At 37.2% G+C, this 25,594-nt stretch overlaps 1 long non-coding RNA gene across 1 annotated transcript; it reads right to left on the reverse strand.

Moving 5' to 3' along the window:
- Positions 1-20,193: 20,193 nt before the first annotated feature.
- Positions 20,194-22,451, reverse strand: LOC307148474. The gene is made up of 3 exons (XR_013819458.1): positions 22,207-22,451; positions 20,827-20,939; positions 20,194-20,396 (listed from the first exon to the last, which is right to left on the reverse strand). It is a non-coding gene; the product is annotated as an uncharacterized lncRNA (long non-coding RNA).
- Positions 22,452-25,594: the final 3,143 nt, after the last annotated feature.

Raw genomic sequence — 25,594 nt, forward strand, 5'->3', positions numbered from 1 at the left:
AGTTCACTTTTAAAATGAAAATTCTGTCATCATATACTCACCCTCATGTTGTTTCAAAGCTGTATGAATTTCTTTCTTCTGCTGAACAGAAAGGAAGATATTTAGAAGAATATCAGTAACCAGACAGTTTTTGGGTCCCATTGACTTCCATAGTATATTTTTTTCCTACTATGGAAGTCAATGGGACCCAAAAACTGTCTGGTTACTGATATTCTTCTAAATATCTTCCTTTCTGTTCAGCAGAAGAAAGAAATTCATACAGCTTTGAAACAACATGAGGGTGAGTATATGATGACAGAATTTTCATTTTAAAAGTGAACTTCTCCTTTAAGAAATGCAAAAAACCTGAGGTACTCGAATGACATTAAATGCAGAACCTAGTTGTGTTGTTGATGATGATAGAAAAATTATGCAACCCAGCTCCACTCCTAGCATGTTGAATCTAAATATATGCCTTATATAGTAATAAGAATTCATTTGTGAATGCAAGTCTGCAGTTTTTCTATGTGTGTGTGCGTGTGACATATCTTTGAGTGTGACCATATGTGTGTGCCCATCAGTGGGTCTGTATGCCATCTGCTTGCTTGTGCTGGCACAGGAGTTTCTCTAAGCTGTCAATTTCACAGCCTCGATCCAAACACTTACACGGGTGCTATTTCACAGACTAGGTAAGCTTTATATGCAAACTCCAAAAACTTTAAGAAATCTTACTGACTAGTTTGACGTTCGGTGTATGTGCATGTAAATGTGTGTAACCCATGTCTAGGTTTTGAGTGGTGTCACTTGTATCATATGTTCAATATATGTCACTGTGGGTCTGAACCAGTATTGCATTACACACTCACACACACACTAAGCTTAGCCATGTCAATCACCTTCACCACTTCAAAGCTGAATCTACGTGACAGAGATGCACCTCAGGCAGTTCATCTCTACAGCAAATCTTCTGAATTCAAGCATACACACATTCAGGGAGGGCTGATTACAAATATGCAAACACCAGTTAGTCCCCCTTCCTGTGGCAGGTGGCAAGTCCCAAATAAGTCCCACTGATGTCCCACAAGTCCCAAATAAGTTCTCAGAACTAAAGGTTTAGCTGTCTATAACATTTTGAATGGGCACAATTCTCTCTTTTACAAAATTCTAAATAATGTATCTTATATGGCCTTATTAATTTTAGAAAAATACAAGTTGAAAAGCACTTGCAATTCCTTGCAAAAGTAATATATAAACAGATAGTTTAAATATGCTAAACTTTGTACAAAAAAAGTCTGTGATTTCCAGAAAATGTATTTCATATTCAAATAAGTACTGTTGCATTTGCTTGTCTGACTAATAATGGGTTTTATTTCCTGGAACATCACTTTGATGTTTCCCAATGGTCCCAACTTGAAAGTTAAATATTATTATGATGGCCACTAATCCTCAAAAACATTTCAGTGGACACACATGCATGCAAACACACATTTATCTCCAGGCTATAATTATAAGAATAGCCTAGCTAAACAAGTATGTGAGTCAGACTCCCCATCCTGTCATCTTGTGTTCTGCTGTGTCACAGATCAATCTAGTTTGCTTAATTAAGCACACTGGCAGTGACTCAGTGACAGCTGGAGTCCGAGTTAGCATACATGCTAACAACAATCAGAACAGGATCTGTCACTGTTAGCGTGCTAATCGCTAATCAGTTTAAGAGATCAGAGGATTAATTTCACTAGTTAGTCAGCACAGAGACAGAAAAGTACATGCAAATGTACCTGTAGAAACAATATCAAGGCAGGATTAGGGATTCAGTTGCTGTCAAATGCTAAAGAACATTTTGTGATAAAGCCACTACATAGGCTACATTTCACGTTTAATGTGTTTTTTCAAAACAGAAAGTTGCAATTACAACTGACTTGGAAACCTAAAAATGATTAGCACATTTGTGTTTATCAAATGTTATAATTACAATATATACAAATGACAGTGATACGCTATTATTGATGAGATATTACACCTACTTTTTTCCCTGCTGATGAAAAGGAAAAGGAAAAAAGCAATTCAGCTTATTGTGGCCATTTACACAGATATCCGCACTGTATCCGCAAGCTCCCAGTTTTTTCTAATGGGACAAATTTGGCAGTGGCAGAACAAATCGCAAGTGAAAGTGGCAGTGCTTGCCAAACTCATGTACAAAACCAATGAAATAGAATTTAGCATCTATGTGGTCAAAATGACACGGATAAAAAGCACAGTTATCAAAATTTCTCCAAAAGTCACAATTAAACAGAAGCAGTGACAGTTCTTATTGTGATGTACATCAGAATGAAAAAAATCTGTAGAGCAGTGACTTGGTTTAATTCATCATTTGCTTTTTGCATAGAGGCGGATCTAATTGCGAGCTTGCGAACTGTTAGAATGGGTTTTTGCGGACAAAATGATTGGAGAAGTCTGGCATATGTCACCTGAGAGAAGTCTGCCATTCATAGTAAAAAAAATGACAAAGGTTAAACATATGCAAGTATGAATCATTCACAATTAGATATGCAATACATGTAAAAAAATAAAAATAAAATTCAATTCAAGATGACTAATAAAATAATATAATTTCATTATGTCAAATTAGTTTGCTTTATTAGATCACTTATATGCCACATAGAATACAACATTTACAACTGCTTGCTAGCAATTAGCTAAAACAGTAGCGAGTAACGTTGCGCTGGCATGTTCCACGCTGGCTCATACGTGTAGGGAAAAAGCAAGATTACAAACAAAAAAATGCTTGATAAGAAGCACAAATATAAAAAACTCTAAGCATATTGATTTGAAAAAGAAACTGAAATTTTTTTTTTATAATATTGACTATAATAAGACTATATATACATATCACATTCAGGTGGGTGATATGAGCGATTGAGCGTACATAAACATGCATTCGTACAAAAAAATTCATCAGTATTCTGGCTTCTAAAATCGTCTCTCGTGTATGCTCATATACGAGAGAGAGAGACAGACAGGGGAAGAGAAAGAGCAAAGGAGAGAGGCGACTGCTGATATTCAGTCTGAAACCCCGCCCCAGGGTCGTCAAGGCAACGGACACAGGAGAGTAACCAATGGCGACACAAATAGAGCACCATGAAAAACACCCTCACTCTGAGAAAAGAACACAATAAATACACACCCTCCTTCCATAAGCTAAGCCCATTTCACACACTCATTAACAGCTTTAATGCAGAAATTACACTGCACTTACAGACCCTTTCTCAATCTGTTTCGACCTTCTACAACAACATTATATCACCTAGACATCTCAAGATCATCTAGACGCAAAACACACACACAGGCTACACACTTGAAAACGGGTCACAATTGTCCCTGCTTCACACTGGCCCTTTCATTCCCATCTCACACACACTCCTAATCCTGTAATATGGCTGCCAGTGCACTGTCGTCTACCCGTGTGTGACAGACTGCTTGTTTCAGCGCCTGTGTCTGTGCGTCTTCATGTTTGTGCGCAGCCAGACTTCAAAGCATCCCGTTCCTTCCACCTGCCAAGAAGATGAATCCGAAGCCTAGAGCGAGCTATGCCAGTTTGCACATCTCTGTGTGTGTGTGTATTTCTGGGACGGCCCTTCTCGGGGTCAGATAGCACTGTGAAAAGAAGGAATTGAGACCCTTGCTGTGGCTTGATATATGAATATTAATGGATCGTTCACAGTGACAGTGATTGTCAGCGACAAAGCTACCAAAAGTCATTCATTTTTAACGTGAATATGTGGTTTGAGATGAACGTGAGCAACAGACTATGAGCGACATGACAAAGATGAGCATGATGCTCACGAATATAGAACATGAATATGATTACTGATAAGCAACTGCCATCATCAAGTGATTTAATTGCTGTCATCATTTAAGTTGTTCCAAACCTGTATGCATTTCTTTCTTCGGCTGAACACAAAAAATCTTTTAAAGATTGTTGGTAACCAAAGAGTTGATAGTATCATTGACTTCATTATTCCATATTCTTTTGTGTTCAGCAGAAGAAAGATATCTTGATGGTATCTTGAACTCTGTCAACTCTGTTCGACCCGCATTTAATCAGCGGTTTGGAAAACGGATGAATGGATGATTCAGCTGCGGACGCCATCTTCTGTCAAGACACTGGAATTCATTCGGCACGAGCCTTACAGTGCATTATGGGTATTCTCTAGCCGTTGAGTGTACATCAGTTGTACACTCGTTATTGCGGTGCATTATGGGATTGAATGAGTGCACTCGATAGCGTCCACTATGGTTTCGGACACCACTACAAATAGCTGTCCCCTAAATAGTGCCCTATTTGAAGATATAGGGGTTGATTTCAGACACAGCCGAAGTGTGGAATGTTGGACACTTCATGCACTCAATTTTCGCAGCTTTAATTACGTAGCAGAAGGTGAGGGGTGATCAGACTCAGCTAATGACAAAACCTTATAAAATTCATACACTACACAGTTGAGTACATAGTGTATAAGTACATAGCGTGTAAGTGCACAATGTACAGTAGTGCGTCACTTGGGACACAACTAATGTTTGAAGCTTCATATTATTACCATTTCCTGTGGCATTGCCTCCTTAAGATGAATCGCTTGTTGTATTCCTCATTTGCATTTCGCTTTGAATAAAAACTTCTGCTAAATGAATAATTGTGAATCTATTTTATAATTATGGTAACACTTTAGACTAGGATCCAATTCTCACTATTAACTAACTATTAACGACGACTTGCCTCAATAAAATCCTAATTACTAATAACGCATTAATATGTCCTTTACAAGTACTAATAAACAGTCAATATCCTAGTAATATGCATGCTAATAAGCAACTAGTTAATAGTGAGAATTGGACCCTAAACTAAAGTGTTACCATAAATATATATTATAATACACAATTTTGTAAAATATAATGTTATAAAACATAACATATTGTTAATACAAATAAATATAAAAAATATGTAACCCTCAAAATTAAAAAATTATGAATATAGAAACATTAAATTATGAATCTATTCACGTAATTTGAACCTGGCGCAGATGCAGTCCTAACCTATAGATAACCTAACGCAAAGACACCTATAGAGACAGTTTTCCACAATACAATCAATCCTATAAATTTAATCCAGTCCCTATCTATTTTTTTTAATATCCTGTTTCACTCTGGTCTGTTCCTAAACACTGTTTTTCGTTTACAACCCAAGAGAGAACAATATCTAGGTCTAAACCACAATATTACCAGAAGTCAAAGCGTGGTTATTAACCACATTAAGAGACACATGCTCAGCCATCAGAGCAAATCTACTGCTACTTCCCATCAGTGTAATTCTTCATCAGTTCTCATTTCTGCCCCGTCAAAATGCTCTGCACACACGACCATACACTCTTACACAGGGCTGATAATCTCTTATAAAAAGCTATGCTTCATTTGGTTATTTTGACATAAGCCTTTGATGATTAATTGAAGATTAATAACCAATCTATCTCTCTATGTGTTCATTTAGCATATAATCACCAATTTCAAGTAAGCTCAAGGCCAAACCTGATCCGACATCTATTCATCTCATGAAATGAACGTGAGAGGACATAATCTGATGTTTTTGCCATATTCTTAACCAAAATTCAATATCCCATTTGTGTGTGTAACAGGGAGAATGTACAATGAGTGTGTGATTGATGGATTAGACAGATTGTCGTATAGACTAAGAAGGAAAGAATTTCAATATGGCGGCAGAAGAAGGAATGGGCAAAAAAAGAGAGACATAAAGGTTGATCTGAATCATTCACACTTCATCAGAAAAAAAAATGTAGGAGAATCAGATAAAAAAAATGATATGTTTTTGTTTTGGTTCTGAAGGTTTCATTTCCTTTGGTTTTTCTCTCTGCGTATTTGCTGTGCATTCTGGGTAAGAATACAGGAAAGATAGAAGTTTGACAGTTCCTATCATCACAGACTTAAATGTGAATAATTTGGTGAAATGCTCATAAATGTAAGATGAAGTATTTGAAACTTGTTTTTCAAACTTTTTTTGCAGTTCTGTTTGGTGACACTAACACACCAATTACACACTACACCTCTGAAGATTTCATTTACATTTTTAAGAGAAAATTTTTTTTTCCTGTTCAACAATGAAGATACATGAAGAATAATTATTAAAACCAGTAGAAATAATGCACTGATAAAGTTATCCAATTGATAAGCTGATTATTTTTTATAATTAATAATTTTACTAATAATAATTACTATAAGTTGTAATAAGTTGTCTATAAGTTAAATAAAACATTTAAAAAAATAAAACCAATCAATTTAAATGCAACAAGTGAGTTTAATAATTGACTATGAAAAATGGATATTCATTTTGAGATTTGCTAAAGGTTTTTATTTAACAGTGTTCTTTAATAACTGTAAGTGAAAAGCAGAAGAGCAATTATAAAGTATCTCCAATATCGACCAAAGCAAATAAATGAGAACATTTCTAAAATCTGCACATAGCAAAATGGTATTGATATATCATGCATCCCAAAAAACTAAGGTTTTTGGGTCAATCCGCATCAGTCATCACCACTGTGCCCTTAAATAAGGCACTTAACCCTAAGTGTCTCCAATACTGTCCCTGTAATAAGCTTATGGCACCATTCCACAACGAAATCCCACGAAATATGCAGAATTCACTACAGCTCCCGTTCAACCCTGATTCTGTTCAAATAAAGAAAGTGTCCACTTTTCAATGTAAACAACATTGTTAAACATGGCTATTGGAAAAAAATAACACAAAAATCCCAACAAACTTTGATTTTTGAGTTGAGTTGAAAGTTGTCAGATTTCTGGTTTTAGAAATAAAGGATGATTTTTTTTTTCCTCCAGTTCTGTGCACTTCTCACCTAAAACTTTTATAACAAGACCAACAGAGGTGTGTGTTTGCATGTTCATGACAGTGTGAGTTTACATTATTGTGTACTTCTAATCTATTCCGGTTCTGTCTGCACAGCTATAAAGTAATACCGAACACTACTTTAAGAGAACAAAAGGAAATATGTGTGTACATACACACAATGACATCCACAAGCCATGTTTATATAACTCTTTTTAGTCATGTGGGAGTTTCTCATTTAGTCCAACATAATACACCATTAGCACTGCCAATTCTTTCTCTTGAACTTCTAGCTCTCTTTGTGAGGGTGATCGCTGGTCTCAGGTGCATTTCTGAACTGAGATTCTAGCGCTGGAATACGGCCAAGACAGAGAGAGGGAGGAACAGGCAAATGTAGGAAGATCTCTCTGGTGATGTTTCTGAAATAGAGCTCTCTAAACACACAGAAGCCCTTCAATCATTTCTACATCTTCAAACAACATTTTGTCTTTTTTCTGCTCCAGTTCTCTTAGTAATCTCATTAGATCTTTGACTGTCACAGGACATTTAGCATCCATCTTCTTCTACATTTTGTTAATTTCAACAGATTATCTAATTATCAAGACTGTTAGAGCCAAACTATGTTCTCTGATATGTTCTTGATTATATTAATAATATTAATTATATTCATATTTTGAATTGACTATATTGTTAAGATTATGTATTTTAATGATTAGTATCACCATACCCAACACAATAACTACAACAATGTACCGGTACAAAAGTCACACAAATTCAATAAAAAACCCATAAAGGTGTCAGAAATCTTTCACATCTGTCTTGGCCGACAGCCTTTGCCACACTCAGTTTCACATAATCTGTATATGCAAGTACACACACTACAATGTAGCTGTTTTGAGTGGGGCATGTCTGTAGTCTCCAATGGTGTTGCATTTACACGTTCGCACCATCATAGTGGATATAAATTAAGCAAATCACACTTCTCACCCACAACCACACTCACAAACACACATTTGCCTCATCCATTCTCAAAAGACACAAAAAGGGTCTCGTGAATGTTTCTAAAGCCACCAGGATTCTCTGATTGTTGCATCTGTGGTTTCAGTTGATTCTAACTTTTATTCTAAATTTAGAATACAAATTGAAGATTATTTATTAATCATTATTTCTGAATAAAAATGTTTACACGCAGGTTTTGTGCACAGATACATACACAATCAGTGCATGAGACCTGTTGATTTATTGTAAGTCAAGAATTAGTCATCTCACTGGTGGAGCAAGTGCATATCAAAACAACTCATTATAAAGGTACAAACAACTATTCCAGTAATTATAGGTAGTAGTTTCAGTAAACAGGGTGTGTAATGGATAATCAGGTAAAATTGTTCTTCCTCTCTTACGCATAGTGTTAAACTACTGTTATTGCAACACCATGGAACTAAACGTATGGAAACCTCAAACAACAACAACCGTAAGCTGTGCTGATGCAATGTTTACACACCTATAATTATCTCTTATGTAATTTATATTCAAAGCTTTCGATTGTGTGTCTTTCAAACATATGAGGTGTGATGGTCGTTTAATGTTTATTGATTTATGCTAATAACCCAAGGGTTGTAGATTCAAACCCCCATGAGGGCTTCCCCACGTGCCCTTGTGCAAGGCACTTAACCCCAGGTTACTCCAAAGGGACCGTTTCTGTTGTGAATGTAGTGCACTACAAGCTGTTTTGTATGATAAATGGAAACGAAGACAACTGCTAAATATAATCTATCTTTCTGTAAAAATGCTGGAGTTTAGTACAGGGTAAGAAAAAAAAAAAGCAAGTCAGTTCACTCTGCGGCCGTACTGGTAACAGCCCCAGACAGTTGTGGGTAATAGGGTAAAGTTTCTATTTAAAGTACTTTACTAGTGAAGCTACTGTCTTAAACGGGGACATGGGAACATTTTGACATACTGTTTTGTTGATCAAGTTTCAGTACCAAATACTGAAGAGAATTATTTACGTTCCCAGCAGTCTGTGCATTAAGGGTGCAGACAGTGCAATCGGTTGTCCAGAATGTGTGATATGGGCCAAAGAGCTTCATCTCTGCAGAGCCAAATGGCCAGCAGCACTAGTGCCCCAGACTGCCTCATCAGCACTTCACTGTTACAGCTCAGTAATGCTGAAGACTCTTTCCTGAAAGAGTTATATCAGTTACTTACACATAACACATGGATTCACACTTGTTTGCATACACATGCACACTACTACGACAATGCACCAGATGTCTACATCTAGATCTGCTGTCAATAATTCTGTAAATACTTTTAACACCAGGGCTGATAACAAAGGTTATTCATATGGATTTGCTAATTAATCATGGTAATTAATATTAATGAGTGTTAGGTCAAAATATAGCCTGAAAGCCAGAAGACACATTACCCCTATAGTGTAAGACCTGTCTATATGCTCAGCATGGGGTCTAACTGCACTCCTTCTGTCTCTCTCTCCCTGACAGGTGTACAGTTTCTCTCCTCTCCGATCCGTCTCGGGGTGCCCTTCCGTGTGCTAAATATTTCTCGGGGCTGGCGTTTGGAACCGGGTGTGTGTTGGATACTCCAGCAGACACCGGAGAGGCTGGGAAAATGTGTCTGTTTGCTCAGGAGTGGGATTAAGATTACAGAGAGAGCGAACAAGTTTTGCTTGAGTATCAGTCACACTTTCCCTTCTAACCTACATTTACTCATTTACTCATCCTCATGTTGCTCCAAACATTTATGACTTTCTATCTTCTGTGGAACATATTAGACCACAAGTAAAAGGGGTCACTTTCATCACTCCATGCTTGAACCCTATTAAATGTGTTCTTCAGAAGTTGATTAGACATACTTTGTTGCAATGTTGACACTTCTTAAAAGTGAAATGATTTCTGTAAATCCAGTGATTAAGTGCTGTGTGCGTCTCAGTTTTCAGTGATCGGCTCATGACTAGTGTCTGGTCTGTGTGTGCGATTACACAAACCGGGAAGACGTTTTGAACATATGAAGAGTTCAGATGCAAAAGCCTCTAAGTGCCATCTGAAATTTTCTTCTAGAATGATCATTTTTATCAAGCTTGTATACTTAAGTTCAATAATTTCACTTAAATGGCAATGCAAATGACCTATTAATTGTCATTTAAGTGAAATTACTTAACTTAAATATACAAGCTTTATAAAAAATGATCATTCTAGAAGAAAATTTCAGATAGCACTTAGAGGCTTTTGCATCTGAACTCTTCATAATCAATAGGTTTTTAAAGAAAGGAAATTTTAAAGATAAAATCAAGGTAGTGCCATTGTGAGAAAAGCATGTAATCATGTTATCAATCAAAATGTAACTGTAGTCTGATTATGAGTATTTTAAAATGTAATATAATCATATTACAAATACTTATTTTTTGGAATATGATTACATACTCCAGATTACATGTAATCAGTTACTACCCAGCACTGGTTGTTGTGTTCCACAGAAGAAAGTTGTACAGGTTTAGAACTACATTAGGATGAATAAATGATGACAGAATTGACTAAACCCTTTAAGGATCATAAAGGGTGGGAAAAACAAGAGTGATGAAGAGTGGTACTTTCTCTAAAAAGTTCATCAACAAAAACAAATTAGATAAATAATAATCATGAAAACATGAGTGTTTTCGTGATTATCTCTCAATATGTTCAGATATTATGCTAATAATATGAACCAGCCATTGTGAAATCATGTGACTTGATATTTTCAGGTTTAAGGAAAATATTTTCTGTTGATTGCAGCAGCGTTTAGGCCAGTTCAGTTTAGTTAGGAAGCTCTGATTAAAGTATTTATGTGTGCACAAATCTATGTGACTGTATTCACATGTGAACACATGTGTCTGCGCATGTGTAGTTGAGCAGACTGATAGATTGCCCCTCTGCCAAAAGCTCCATGGCAACGGTTTTTCTAGCTGTTATGATTTAGTGCCCTCAGCCACTTTAAATACACTGTCTCTCCATTTAGACTAACCCTCCCTCGCTCTCTTTGTTTACATCATCTCCTGCTCTCACACTTTTATGTTCCCATGCTTTCTGTCAGCACTTTAAGTCAAGATCTTTTCGGATTCTCTCTACCTTCATCAAAAGAAAAGCGGTTTGTTCTCTTGATCCCTCTTTCAGAAATCTCTGCTTGCCATTTCTCTCTTTCATTCTGTTCTCACACTGGACTTATCTTCCCTTCTTTCCTTTCCTCTTGAATGTTTCCTTTCTTGCTCTCTTCCTGCTAGCATACCAACATTATGTCTCTAATTCCTTCCTTCCTAAATGTTTTTTCCTCCATCCTTCCTTCTTTCCTGAATGTTTTTCTTTCTCCCTTACTTCTTGCATACCAACTATCTTTCTCTCCTTCCAACATAAATTTTTTCCTCCAATCTTTCATTTTCCTCCATCCTTCCTTTCAGTACCAATCTTTAATTCCTTCCTTCCTTACCAACAATCTTTCTTCCTTCCTTCCTTCCTTCCTTCCTTTTTATCCTTTTCTTTCTTCCTTCCAGCATGCCAACAATCTCTATTTCTTTCCTTCGTTTCTAAATATTTTTTCTTTTTTCCTTCCGCTTTTCTTTACAACAATCTCCTTTCTTTCCTTCCTTCCTGAATCTTCCTTCCTTCACCAATCTATTTTTTTCCTTCCTAATTCATTTTTATTCATTACCTCCTTCAAGTGTACCAACAATCCATTCTTCCTTATTTCCCTCCTTCCATACCAACTCTTTCTTTCTTTCCTTCCTTCCCTTCCACCATACAAACACACTTTATTTCCCTCTTTTGACAGGTCTGATCTCTCTGGCCAGAGTAGTCGGATCTCTCATATTTGCTAATCTCTCCAAACTGAATTCACATCTGTGTTTCAGTTATGATGTTCATGACCGCTGCAAAGTGCGTCTCTGTGTGTGTCAGCCAGAAGGACATGATGGTGGCAGAGGGGCAATAATGGAGCACCACACCCCATGTCAGAATCGCACACAGACTCACTCACATCCATGGACACGCAAATGTCAAAGCACACACTCATACAAGCACAGCATGTGAGAAAAGTGTAGTTGTGTGTGGCTGAGAGAGATGAAGTCAGAGAAAATTAGGAAACGAGGAACCATCCATTTCACAAAATGGCATTTGTGAAGGAAACAAGAAATATGGAGAGAAAAAGAGAAAAATGTATGCTGTTTTATATATATATATATATATATATATATATATATATATATATATATATATATTATTTTGACTGTTGATTGGGCTGATAAAGAAAAAATATCGAACATCAATCTCTAATTTTAAAATGCAAAATATTTCATATGACGTCAATGTATGCTATTTAAAGGCACGATTCTGATGACAGCTTTTGTACTTCTTTGTGTCTGTCTGTCCTGTCTAAATCTCTCTTTCTCTTGTTTCCATGACTACAATCATTAACACATGGTTATTTCACAGTGTAGTAACAAAGCAGGCCAAGACACATGCACGCACAAGCACAAACCATTAAAACGCTGACAAAATGCCAAAACCTTTTACTAATGGCTGAGGTAAATGATGCCAGTCTGAGGGGTAATGAAATATCCTTGGAGCCTGTACTACACTGCACAAAAATCATTTTGTTCATCATAAAAAAAACGATTTGAAAATAGGTTTAAAAAAAGACCATAAAATACTTCATACAAGATACGTTCTTAAGAAATGTTTATTCTTGAGTAAATTTTAATCTTCTTTTAATGATGAAAACAAGACAAAAACTATATATATATTCTTTTTTTGCAGTGTAGAAGGCTTTAGGCTTATTTTGTTCTTTGCCCAAATAGGATTGCAACTACAAAGACTACATCATTTGTTTGTGTAACGTGAACATTACTACGTGTAAGTGTGTTTCAGCTACTCTCAATTTGTGTGTTTTTAGATATGAATGTTATTTCGACATAAGAATCTCCACACACCACATGACTCATTAAGAACAAGTACACACTCATAAACACACACAGAACTACAGCCAAAAATGGAGGGGCCACTGGCAATAGGTGAAAATCCTTTAATTGTTGAGGTGTGTGTTGGAAGGGGGGAGTTGTTCCCTTGAGGGCTCAAAGATACCATCAGCTTCAAAACCAAAGAAGAGCAACTGCTTTAAAGTATTTGTGTCAGACATCAGACTACATACACGCACATCAACTGACATGCTGATAATCAGGTTTGTAAATGTAGTTAAAATATGCGTTTCATTTCAGTGTGTGTGTATGAGGCACACAAGATTCCTGGGTAAAGCAATTTTGTTGTTTTTCCTCAAATTCCCAAATAACTTTATGACAGGACCTGTCAATCACACAGCATTCCACAATATGCAAATTCAGATACAGATAACAAACTTACAGATGCGTAAACAAGCATGCACAAACTTGTGCTTGCACAAGTACACTTCTGAAAAGAGCAAAACACAAAGTGTTCAGAGTCTCATAAGATCACATATAAGCAAACGCACAACATAAAGCTCAGCATACACAGCCTCATGAGATGGACATGCCGTCATGAATGCATGACCGTTTGCACGTCCTCTTTTCATCTCACTCGCACACACACACCTCCAAAAATTAAGTAAAACATTTTTTTTAAATAGGCTGATCGACCTATTGACCTAAACCACACCCACTATTAACCATCTTCTGACATACCAAGAAATCATCTAGCAAAACATGCCTCACGGTTAAACATGCACATGTATGCACACACACAAAAAAAAGATTAAATATTAGGCTATGTTTCTGTAAATAAAATTGAAAAAAAAAATTGTATTTAAATATACTGATTGACAGCCAACACAAATGACAATAGAGTCAATGCATTGGGATAGCAATGAAAAAATAAATTTAAAAAAAATTACAATCAATACTAAAAATCAAATACCCAAAGTTCCCAATCAAACGCCTGACATACATCTCCTGTATTGGCTTTTTTTTAGCTCTCAGTGGATTTAAAGCATCTTCACCAATCCATCATGAGCAAACAACAGCCAAAACCACAATAACACAACATTATGCAATTCTATCTTACCTTCTTTCCTTTCTTTTTACGGTGCGCTGGTTTGGAGCTACTTTTTTCTTTGGCTTCTTCACTCATTTTGGGAAAGCTGATCCAATCAGACACCCTGAGTGGTCCTCCTTATTCCAACATCCACTCGGACCAACGCGGACCAGGCAGAGAAGTCCATTAAATCTTCGCTGATGGTGTTTGTTTATGAGAGAGATGCTGAGAGGCAAGCGCACGCTCTCTTGTGTGAACTCTCTCCCTCTCTGTTCCAGAAGACTCGCCTACTTCTGTCTGGTGTTCCCCAGAAAGGGTGTGGAGAGATAGTGGAGCGAAAGAGAGAGTGAGGGAGAGGGAGAGAAGGAGGGGACACGGAGAGACAGGAAAAAGAAATGAGATGTTGATGGACAGATTAGTTGAGATCAGAGAAAGAAGAAATACAGGGGAGTGTAATCCTGTTGAATAGCCTAACTGCTTTGATCTGTTAAGGACACCCACACAGACGCTCCTAATATTCATAGAGAGAGAGAGAGAGAGAGAGAGAGAGAGAGAGAGAGAGAGAAAGAGAGAGATGGGGAGAGAACACATTAAATAAGAGTGAAATAAAATGAGGTGTAAAAGAACAATTAAATTAAATGAAAGAAAGAATAATAGCTGTAAATGACAGAGAAACTCTTATTCTCACACAGTAAATGGAGATCCATTCAGATTGCTGCCAATAGTCCTCTCATGTGCTCTCTGAGAATGTGTGCGCGTTTGCAAGTGTGCACGGAGTGAAATATTAAATGTGACACCTCTGTGCTGTGTGTGTACGTGTGTATGAGGGTGTCTAAACGTGTGTGTATGCGCAGGGCTGGACCAGCATGCATCAGGTCCTTCCAGAAAAGGAAGACTCCTCCAGCACGGTGCCAAGAGATCAGCTTACTAACAGAGAGAGAGAGACAGGGAACAGAGACAGAGAGAGAGAGAGAGAGAGAGAGAGAGAGAGAGAGAGAGAGAGAGAGAGAGAGAGAGAGAGAGAGAGAGATTAGAAACATTTGTGTAGTGAAACCTAAAGAGTTTTATTTTTACTTTTATTGTATTAATAGAACTACTTTGTATTATTGTATTGTAGATATGTCTACCGTACAGAAGTTCAGGGTTGACAAGATGTTGTTTTAAGTGTCTTATGCTAATCAAGGCTGCTTTTATTTTAGTAAATATACAGTAAAAACTGTAAAAACTTGAAATTTTTCTATTTTAATATATTTATTTCTGTGATCACAAAGCTGAATTTTAGCAGAAATTAAGCAGAAATTACTTCAGTCTTCAGTGTCACATGATCCTTCACAAATCATATGCTGATTTGGTACAAAAGCTGTGCTGATTAATATATTTTTGTGGAAACTGTGTTCATTTTTTTCAGGATTCTTTCATTTATTTGAAATAGAAATCTTTGTAACAACGTTGAACTCTTTGAAGTCATTTTTGATCAATTTAATGCATCCTTACTGAATAAAATATTAATTTCTTTGAAAAAAAAACGTACCCACAACAAACTTTTGAACGGTATGTATGTGCATACATGAATTTACAATAGGGACCAAAAATGTTTCTATTTGTCATTTTTCTTATTTAACAGAATAAATTTGTTCCCCTTTCAGTTTTATGTGTATATTGGTGATATTCTATGTTAAAAAAGTAAAAAATAAAATACTTTAAATTGAATCTGAATTTTAAAAACACCCCTCCAATTCTAATTTTACTCTGAACTATTTTCAACAATTATTATTCAAATTCAAACAACACATACATGTATATGCCATACGCACTCTCGCACACAGGCTGCAGTTTCTAGCATGTTTGGTAAAGGCAAATATAGGCTAATTATTTGGGACATCGTGAGGGTGAGTATATGACAACATTTTAATTTTTCAAAGAAACTATTCCTCTAAGAATCACCCATTAACCTGAATATTTACTAGATGTATCTGGTGGTTACATCCTTGCTTTATTTGTTAGAAAAACATGCAATAACATGAGTCTTTCTCAAGGTGTTTGTGATATAACGGTTCTTCAGCGTATGATATGAGAGCGCACAGACATGGCGGCCCAACAGCCAGCTTTCTCTCCATTTGGATAACAGCATCATCAACAGAGAGCGATGAATACAGGAAAAGAGAAGAGAGAGGGAATGGGAGGAGGGAAATTAGAGGAGAGTGAGAGAGTTAGCGAGTGTCGAAAAGAGAGAGGAATGGGGGGGGGGGTGAGGAGAAAGACAGTAATCTGGTCACAGACGGCTGGGCTTGGCCAACCAAAAGCTTCTAGCCCTACAGCACATCACTGACAACACACTCTCACACACACAGACGCTCCACCCACAGTTTCACACACACATAAATGATCTCCACCATCCCAAAAAAAAACAAGCTCTGTTTATCTGTAAGGAATTTGTGTGTCACTGTGACTGACTTCCACCTTTCTCATGAATAATGTATAATGTGCTGTGTGTGTGTGATGTACACAGCTTATTGCTGGGACGTGAGGGACTACCTCCAGTCGGCAGTCATCGATTCTGCTCTCAGGCGCACACACAAACTCAGCGCCCACAAATTTGCTGCCTCTTTGTTCTGCCCTCTGGTGGCTAGCACCATAAATAATAAGTGTTCTTTAAGACTGACCTGTCCTAAAGTGTGGCCAGCATCCTGCGAGCTGTAGAGGAACCTGAAACAGCCTCAAAGACTGTCACTCTATGTCAACACAGAAGTATATAAGCACTGATACCGTCCCAGCCTCCAGACATCACATCTGTGGATTGTAACTGTAAAATATAAACAAAGATATAATACAACATCATCTCGGTACGTTTTTAAAATCCAGACTAAGACATACCAATGAGAAACAGACCATGAGAAACATCAGATTTGAAAAGATCAGGTTTAGGCTTAGCTGAGGGGGGGGGGGGGGGGGGGGGGGGTTCTCTCTGCTTTTAGGTTTAGGGCTTAAATCATTAGTGTCTGTTTGACAGGAATATTGTTTCAGGACCTGAAGAATGAAAACTCAACACCAAAATGTGCAAAATCAACAATCATCAAAATAATCATGGTTACCAGCATTAGAGTGTGATGCAGTTCCTAATCCTGACATTCAAAATGTTTCTGACAAAACGTAGGGAAGTATACAACAATACATGATCAAATTCAGTTGCGTGCAGATGTCAATATTTTCTCTTCAGGCGTCTCTGCGGTTTGCCACAAATTACAGGGCGTATCTCCAAGATAGCAACAGCACCGTATAATTAATGATCACGTGAGTTTACGTCTTTTGTTGAAACGTGTGGTGTGGCGACATTCTATTTACATTAATGAACCTTCTAGACCAGCTAGATGACAATATATCAAACAGGTTCCCATGATTAATGATTTAACTTAATGATCTGACAAAATAGAATATAAAAATCAGTCTGTGATTAAGAAATATCCCACAAGCAATTTGGCTGTAACTCAATTTGTAATTTGGCTGTAACTCAGGTAAACACAGTCGTGCTTATATTCAGAGGCTTGTTTTATGAAGCCGGTTTCAGTTCCTACCAAGGTAGGTTTGAGCAAACTCTGTATTGGGAGGGGGGTGTCATAAAGATGGATTGGTTTTTAGCGGTGTTCATCACCATAGTAACTTACGCTACAAGGCTAACCTGCTCAGGAGCAGCTTTTATTCTGGGTTAGAGACCACAGACCAAAACTGGACCAATCAGCTGTGAGCAAAGTTACATATATTTGATGCAATAAAGCCACTCCTAGCGTCTCCTAGCCAGACAGTAGCAGTTTATTGTTTCTAAATGAATCTGTGTTTTTGAACTAATGATTCAATGACTCGCTTATAAAGACAGTCACGTGTTTCGTTCCTGAATTAATCAATAATTTGAACAACATAGGATGAGTGAATGATTAAATTACTCAATCGTAAAGACTGGTTTTGTTCTTGAATGAATCAGTGTTTGATCGAACCGGTTGAATGAATGAATCTATTGGTGTATTCACACCTGTATTGTTTGGTTCGATTGAATCGAAGTGAAGTTTGTTTCCCTCCTTGGTGCGGATCTTTTGGACAGGTGTGAATACAGCAATCACACTCGGGTGCGGACCAAACAACCGTACCGAGAAACAACTGAAGAGATGGTCTCGGTCCGGTTTCAAACGAACTCTGGTACGGTTCGAATTTCTGTCCAATGAATGGATGAACTTGAGCACACGTGTGGTTTTGTTTACAAATTTTGGTTCACTTGCAAAAAGGACAGTGTGAAAGCGAACCACACCATACAAAAAAATTAAAAATCAACACTGTATTTGGTACGGACCAAAGCAAGTGAACTAGTGGACTTTCCTGGTGTGAATACACCCTATGACTCACTTATAAAGCTAGTTACTTTTTGCCACCAACTGGCATAACAATGTAACATTCTAAAGACACTCTAAAATCCCCACCACTAATGCAGTCTATCTAGAACGCAAACGCATACAAGCAAAGTGACACAAACAGTGAACATTCCCAGTATATGTACATCTACCAAACAAATTGGAAGAAAAAAAACTAAGGGAAGAGAGGAGAGAAGGATCAATTTAGAGAGGGTAAATAGAAATGAGTTTTCTTCTGGATCTCAACACACATGTCAAGTGACTACATTTACTTGCTTTCACTGACCTCTTACAACAAAAGTTGTAAGAGGTCAGTGAAAGTAAATGTAGTTACGTGACGTGTGTGTTGAGATCCAGAAGAAAACTCATTTCTATAAGTGCGGTTCTCATCGTGTAAAAGCCACACTAACGAATCTAAATAAAAGCTGGATCAACATGAGGTGTTTAAAACGTAATACAACCCTGACTGTCATTCAGAAGTGTTGACACAGCCAAGACAGTTGTACACATTAATGTGTGCTTTTCTCATAGCTTGTGCTGTGGTTGGCTGAACTCGGTTAAATAAAACCTTCATTTAGACACTCTAATCCTGTTCACATCATTTCATACCAACATTAGGAAGCTTTGCCGTATGTAAATGCTTCACGAATTTCAGCCCACTCAGTGTGGCCACCTGGGCATCCCAATCCACAGTTGCCGTGACAACGTGACTAATCACAGAACTAAGTGACACTCTGTTCTGTTGTTCATTGGCTTTAAGAAACAGTACACATATGACTAATATATCCAAAACTGGGACTGAATTTGACTTCAGATGTACTGTGATTGCACTTCCATTCATATTTAACCATGAAAAGCTAATTTGTGCAGAAAAGGTCCCATTATATTTCAATATAGTTTGAAATAACTTTATTTAAAATGGACTGGATGACATTATCTAGCTCAAACAGAAAAAAACTCATTGGTGCCATGGCAGATTGGGACAGAGTGAACCCTGGTCCTGTCTCGAACAATGGAGATCAAAGCAAACCATCAGATATAAATCAGCTTATCTGTTTTTAGCAGCATAAAAGTCTATAACAGTGCTTGACAACTGCACGCTTGCTCTTCAGAACACTAAACCACATCTAAATGTTTCTGAATTCTCAGTCTACTGATACATCTCTCTCATGATCTGGAATGCTCCTCTTAATCAACAGTGAAGGGGGATCCTTGACCCTTTGTGGGGATCCTCTCATGGAAGTATGAGTCAGTTATATTGTGGTTATATTATGGAACAATTTTACTCTGCAAAGAAGCTGCATTAAAGTAGCAAGTATGTGTTTAAATAAATGTTATGCCACACAAAAGCTTGAATGTTGATTAATGGTTTTGTGTCCCTGCAGAATACCTTTATTCAGCAAGTAAACTGATTTTAAAAAAATAACAGTGAAAAAATTTGTTACCAAAAAATCTGTTTCAAATAAATGCTGTTTGATACTATTGATAATAATAATAAATATTTCTTGAGTATCAAATCAGCATATTAGATTTCTGAATGATCATGTGACACTGAAGTAACGATGCTGAAAATTCAGCTTTGCATCACAGAAATAAATTACATTTTATTTCACAATATTACTGTTTTTACTGTATTTTTGATCAAATAAAGGCAGCCTTGGTGAGCATTAGAGACATCTTTCAAAACATTAGAAAATCTTACTTTATTATTTTACTTGCTGATTACTTCTAAATGGTCAAATATTACAGCACAGAAAGGATAAAGCAGGGTTAAATTGTCCTTATCCTAATTCATCAGCAAAAGTATTTCATCCCTTATACAGTACAACTATTATGACGTGACCACCTGATGCCTCCTCGCCTCACGATTCCCACGGGGGTCCAAGATTTGCATTACACCACTGGGTGGGCACCAGAGCTCTGGGTCTGTCTGTGCTGCCCACTTCTTTTCCAGTGAACGTCTGAGATTTGATTCAGCCTTTTTCACCCCTTCTCTGGGAGTGTGGGCTTATTTTCCAAAGTGACCGTCTGGCTCTGCCTCAGTGCTCAAGTGCCCCGTCAGCTCTGAAACACACACACACAGAAATATATTGCTTTTACTTATAAACACGCTCTTAGGCACACGTACACAAATCTTTCTATCTATCGTTCGGTTTATCTCTTCTCCAAATATCTATATTCAACCACTCCACATTATGGATCTTTATTGTGTAATCACAGCTGTAAAGTATGCAAAGTTGGATACGACTGTATTAATAGCATAAGTACTATGGGTTCAAAATTATGGTGTACTTGTACTTCGGTCTTCAAATAGTATCTTGAGGGCATACTAAGCAGATCAGTGCTGATAGGCTCATTTCCTTTTGTGCTGCTAATTTCGGTTAAAAATATCAATATAGCAGTCTCTGATTAAGTGGGAGACAGGAATTGGGCAATTACAGACAGAGAGAGAGAGAGAGACATAATCACAAGCCTTGTTAGTCCTTCCATCCACCTGTCAAGCCATGTTGCCACGGTGATCACTCCATTACCCCATCACCATGGTTACACTCTCTTGCCAGCCCACTTGTATGCTTTTGGGAACCTGTGGATAATGTGTGATTCTCCCTAGAGAGAGAGAGAGAGAGAGAAAGAGACAGTCACATGAAGAGTGTCAGGATGAACAAGAGATGGCACTTACCTCCTTTGGAAGATCTGATGCTGCAAGAAAGGGAGCAAAAAAAGAAAGGAACGAGTGACTGTGCTTTTGCATTTCCAGGAAAAGAGATGTCATGGGTAACCGTGGCAACACGCATTGCTAATAGACAGCCATGAGAAAAAACACTGAAGCTCTTTTTAGTTCCACTGGTTTCCTGACATACATCAGAGCTGCAGCTCACCGCTCCACACTGTGTTACCCAGCATCATGCTTGCTGATCAATATATTTGTGTTTTAGACAAGGTACATCTGTTTTTGTATAATTTTTCCCTACATGCTGATCTGTTATAGTGTGCTGTGAAATAGTAGGTCTTTGCACGATTCAATGTATTAAAAATCCCTATCTTGGCCGTTGGTCTTGAGTGCACGGCTACACGACGTGCGCGTTCGAGTGACGACTTGTTAGCGCCACAGTTCACTCCGTCTCACCCAGAAAAGGCACAAAAAGAGTTGTGAGAAATCAAGATTAACAAGAGCGACACAAAATATCTGGTGACGTGTTGATGTGAAAGCGATAACTTCTAGGTTACGACAAACGAATATATTAACCTCAGAGTTTTGGCCCTCTAGTGGTAAAAAAAAAAAAGCATTTTGCAGAAGAACATTGTTTTGGTTGTGCATTGGCTCAGCATGAGCGTGTGAGAGAGAGAGAGAGATTACTAGGATGAAGAGATGTAACCAGTTGAGACAGAAAAGATCTCAAGATAGACGTTACCATTAATGGACACGGTACTTCCTTGAAAATAATTTCCAAGTAACTTACAGCGCCACAACAACCCATAATGAAATGACCCTTCACAATAGATGCTTTACAATGAACTACATAAAAGCTACATATCCAGTTCACTTTATTTTATTTTGATGGTCCCCTTCAGACTTTCAGTTGACTGTAAGTAATGCTGCACCTAACGTTACATGTCAATTAACTCTCACTAGAATATTAGTTGACTGTTAAGTTAGGGGGTTCGGGTTAGTAGAATAAGTTGTACAAAGTTATAGTCCATAGAATGTCTGTTGGGGAGCATCAAAATACAGTTTTAGCGGATATAAGCACATGTTGTTGAAATGTTAGCCTACTTATAGTCAACAGAAATATCTAAGGGGGCCATCAGAATAAAATGTTACCATCCAATGTAGCCTATCTGTGTTTGAACAAAATACTTTAGGCCTACTCACCTGTTTATTAATGAAAACGCCATCTCTGCGTCACTTTTACAACATATTAAATTCCTTAGTTCTCGCCCTCTCCGAAAAGCCAATCCGATGCTGATTCTCGTTTTATGATTAGCTCTGTCGCCTTCTCTTTTCCAGCAGAATCTTTTCGGCGTTTTTTAAACTGTTGATTTTCTGGAGGTTCGAGATTCAGCATTCTCCAATTCTTATTATCTTCAATAATTCTTCAGAAATTATACACTCTGAAAGGCAAGTCACCTCTCTTGAATCCTAAAAAACACTCATTGTGAAAAGCTATATCTCTGGTAATGGAACTCGGTCGCTGTTGTCTCTCGCTCTCGCTGTCAGATCACCGGAAGTTTTCACCGGAAGTACTGGCCCACACACTCAAGTTTGAACGTCAACGGTCGCCATATTGTGCACGGAGCGACTTACGTAGAATATCATTTTGTCTGTGTGCTTGCCGTTGTTTCACATTCATAATTGCCACACAGCCATTTCAAAACGGTGCGCGTCCTGTTTCCAAACCACCTGTGTGGTCCGGTGTGTGTGTGTGTGTGTGTGTGTGTAAAAAGAAATGCGTTCGTGAAGTCGAACTGCTTCGGACATGGATCTAACGTTAAACAAAATAGTAGCTTTTTACTTTTATCTGGGCTTTCAACAAAAGGAAATTCTACAGGTGCTTATCTACCAACATGTATTTGTTTTAGGACGTTACAAAATATATAGGCTACTGCGCCGGAATAGTCTTTACAGGCGAAAACACTTTTCAGACTGGATGGAGGTAGCCAGCTTTATATCGGGGGAAATCACGGTATCCTGCCAAATGATTGGATACAGAATGATGCACTTAAAATGAATCCAAAGTAACGGGGTTTTTTTTAACCTAGTAATCAGGTTAATCAGGATAAGACAAAAATTGGTTTCTGAAGGATCGTATTGACATATTGAAGAAATGTATTGACTCATTATTTAAATTGTGTTATTTTAAACAAAAAAGTTACATAGTGTAGGCCTACATTTAAATATTCTTTTCAAATTAATGAGCAAAATAAAATAAAAACAATCTTGTCATTTGGAGGTAAGAATTGTGTATTGAGAGGTGCAATAAAGTCTTGTCAATAGTCATGAAATGAAGTGCATAGTAGGCTTACTTTATTTTTTATAAATGAAGTCAATATAATGCTTATTTTGTGGTGTACTGACTCTAAAATGAGACTATGGATGATCAGGATTTTTCATATTATCAGATATTATCGTTTAGTTATGTTACAACAAATAATGTTTCCAGTGGCAGTGACCTCTGTAGAAGGCAATGGTCCACCATACTTAGCATGTTTATTAGCTCAGGCGTTTCTCATAATCACTGTCCAAGCAAGATTCTGCTTCCTCAGCCGTTCTGCTCTCATGTAGCAGGCTAATTAAACCCTCTATAATTCATCATCAATATGAGGTGTAAAAATGAGAGCAGAAATGATAAAGCTGGCCAACTCTATGTGGGCGGGGAAGTTTTCAGAGCAGTGCTTTGAGGATAGGAGTGGGAGGTCAGTTTGAGAATCCTAACAAAGCCTTCCCAACCTGCTGACCTAGAGCTAATGCAACACAACTCTCTCACAGCGCAGAACAACCTAATAAAGCACTGTGTAAGTGTGCATGACAAAGGCCAGGTAGATAAAACAGAGCGGCTAGGAGGGCTGACCACAGCAGAGCACAAAACGAAATACATTGGTCTGTTCTGTCAGAGAGAGAGAGAGAGAGAGTCAGCTAAAGCTAGCCTGATTAATGTGTGCCAAATGTGTTTGGTCAGAGAGTAGAGCGGGGTTAAGACCCACACACAGACAAATGTTTAGCAGGAGGAAAGGAAAGAAAAGCAGAAGACATCAAATATAGAGGGGGAAACAAATCTCAATTCACTTAAAAAAGCAAACCATCTTTTTTATCGTTTCCTTAATTGTTTACTAAAAAATGGAAAATTAATAAGGATAATATCGTTCAAAAGTTTGGAGCCGGTAAGATTTCTTAATATTTTTGAAATAATTCTCTTATGCTCCCCAAGGCTGCATTTATTTGATCAAAAATACAGTAAAAACAGTCATATTGTGAATTTAAAATAACTCTTTTCTTTTTAATATCGATTTTAATATAATAGTCAGAAAACATATATTTCACATGTAAATCAGCCTGCCTTTTTATATTTAAATTGTGTCCTCACTGTTGACTCTCTCACACTCTTTCCAAATGCATACTTGTACACACTCAGCAGGGAAACACTCATGCACGCAAACAAAACCTGAGCCCACATACACTGCATGCTACGAGATTACTGAAGAGGAAGTGACCTTTATTAGAGGTCAAATGGACAAACTGAGACAGAAAGAGAGGAGGAGATAAAGTACGTGTTGATAGAAGTGTTAAAAGGACTTCCGTCGATCTGGCATGGTCAGAGCCTTCAAATATACTCCAAACCACCAACAACGTGCTCATGCACACACTGAATACACAAATATACACTAACTCATAAGGTTGTCCAATGATCAGGTATATGTGAACACTTTTACCTTGTGACAGAAACTGTCTGGCAAAGAAAAGCTGAGAAAAGATAAAACTGATTTACAGACTGATGAATTAGTTTCAGGAATGACAGGGTTCCCTCAGTAGAAATGTAAAATGTTTGGCGGAGGTACACAGGTTTATTTTTGTCCACTTCACAGTAATATTAAGAACACCTGCTGTGAAGAGCCTTTAAATCACACACACACAAAAAAAGGACAAATCAATGATAAGGCTGGAAATTACCTGTACATTACTGCCTAATGTCTTTCAGATTGCCAATATAGGCTAAATCTGCAGACATTGAGAAAATTATTTATAGAGCTCAGCTAATACATATCTCTAAAACATTACTATATGTTTCAATTGCCTTGGAGCAGGATTTTCAGTCATTTCAACACTGTAAAAATATTTTCCTTTTTTTCATAAACCTAATGCTAATGTGCTGTAAAATCAAATTATAAATGAACACAATTATATAAATTGATATTAAAATCAAATTCAAATTATTATAAGTAGGCTATATCTTGAATTGGAATTTCTTAGTCTTTTGACCAAAGATTTTTGTTTGAAGCATAAACCTTACACACATTTTGTTTTATGCTTACATCAAGAAAAAATGTAAAAAAAAAATAATAATAATTGCAAGGAATGATTCATGCAATTCTCATATATAAATACAGAAAATCAAGAAAATTACCAGAATATTATTCAGAAATCATATTACATTGATATGTAATGATATAAAAAGGAATGCCTGAACTGATCAAATGTATACTGAATGCAAAAAAATAAAAAAGCAGCTACCAAATGCCTAAATGGGATGAAATGAATAATCCTA

This window comes from Squalius cephalus, assembly GCF_949319135.1.
Source record: "Squalius cephalus genome assembly, chromosome: 20".
Taxonomy (NCBI): Eukaryota; Metazoa; Chordata; class Actinopteri; order Cypriniformes; family Leuciscidae; genus Squalius; species Squalius cephalus.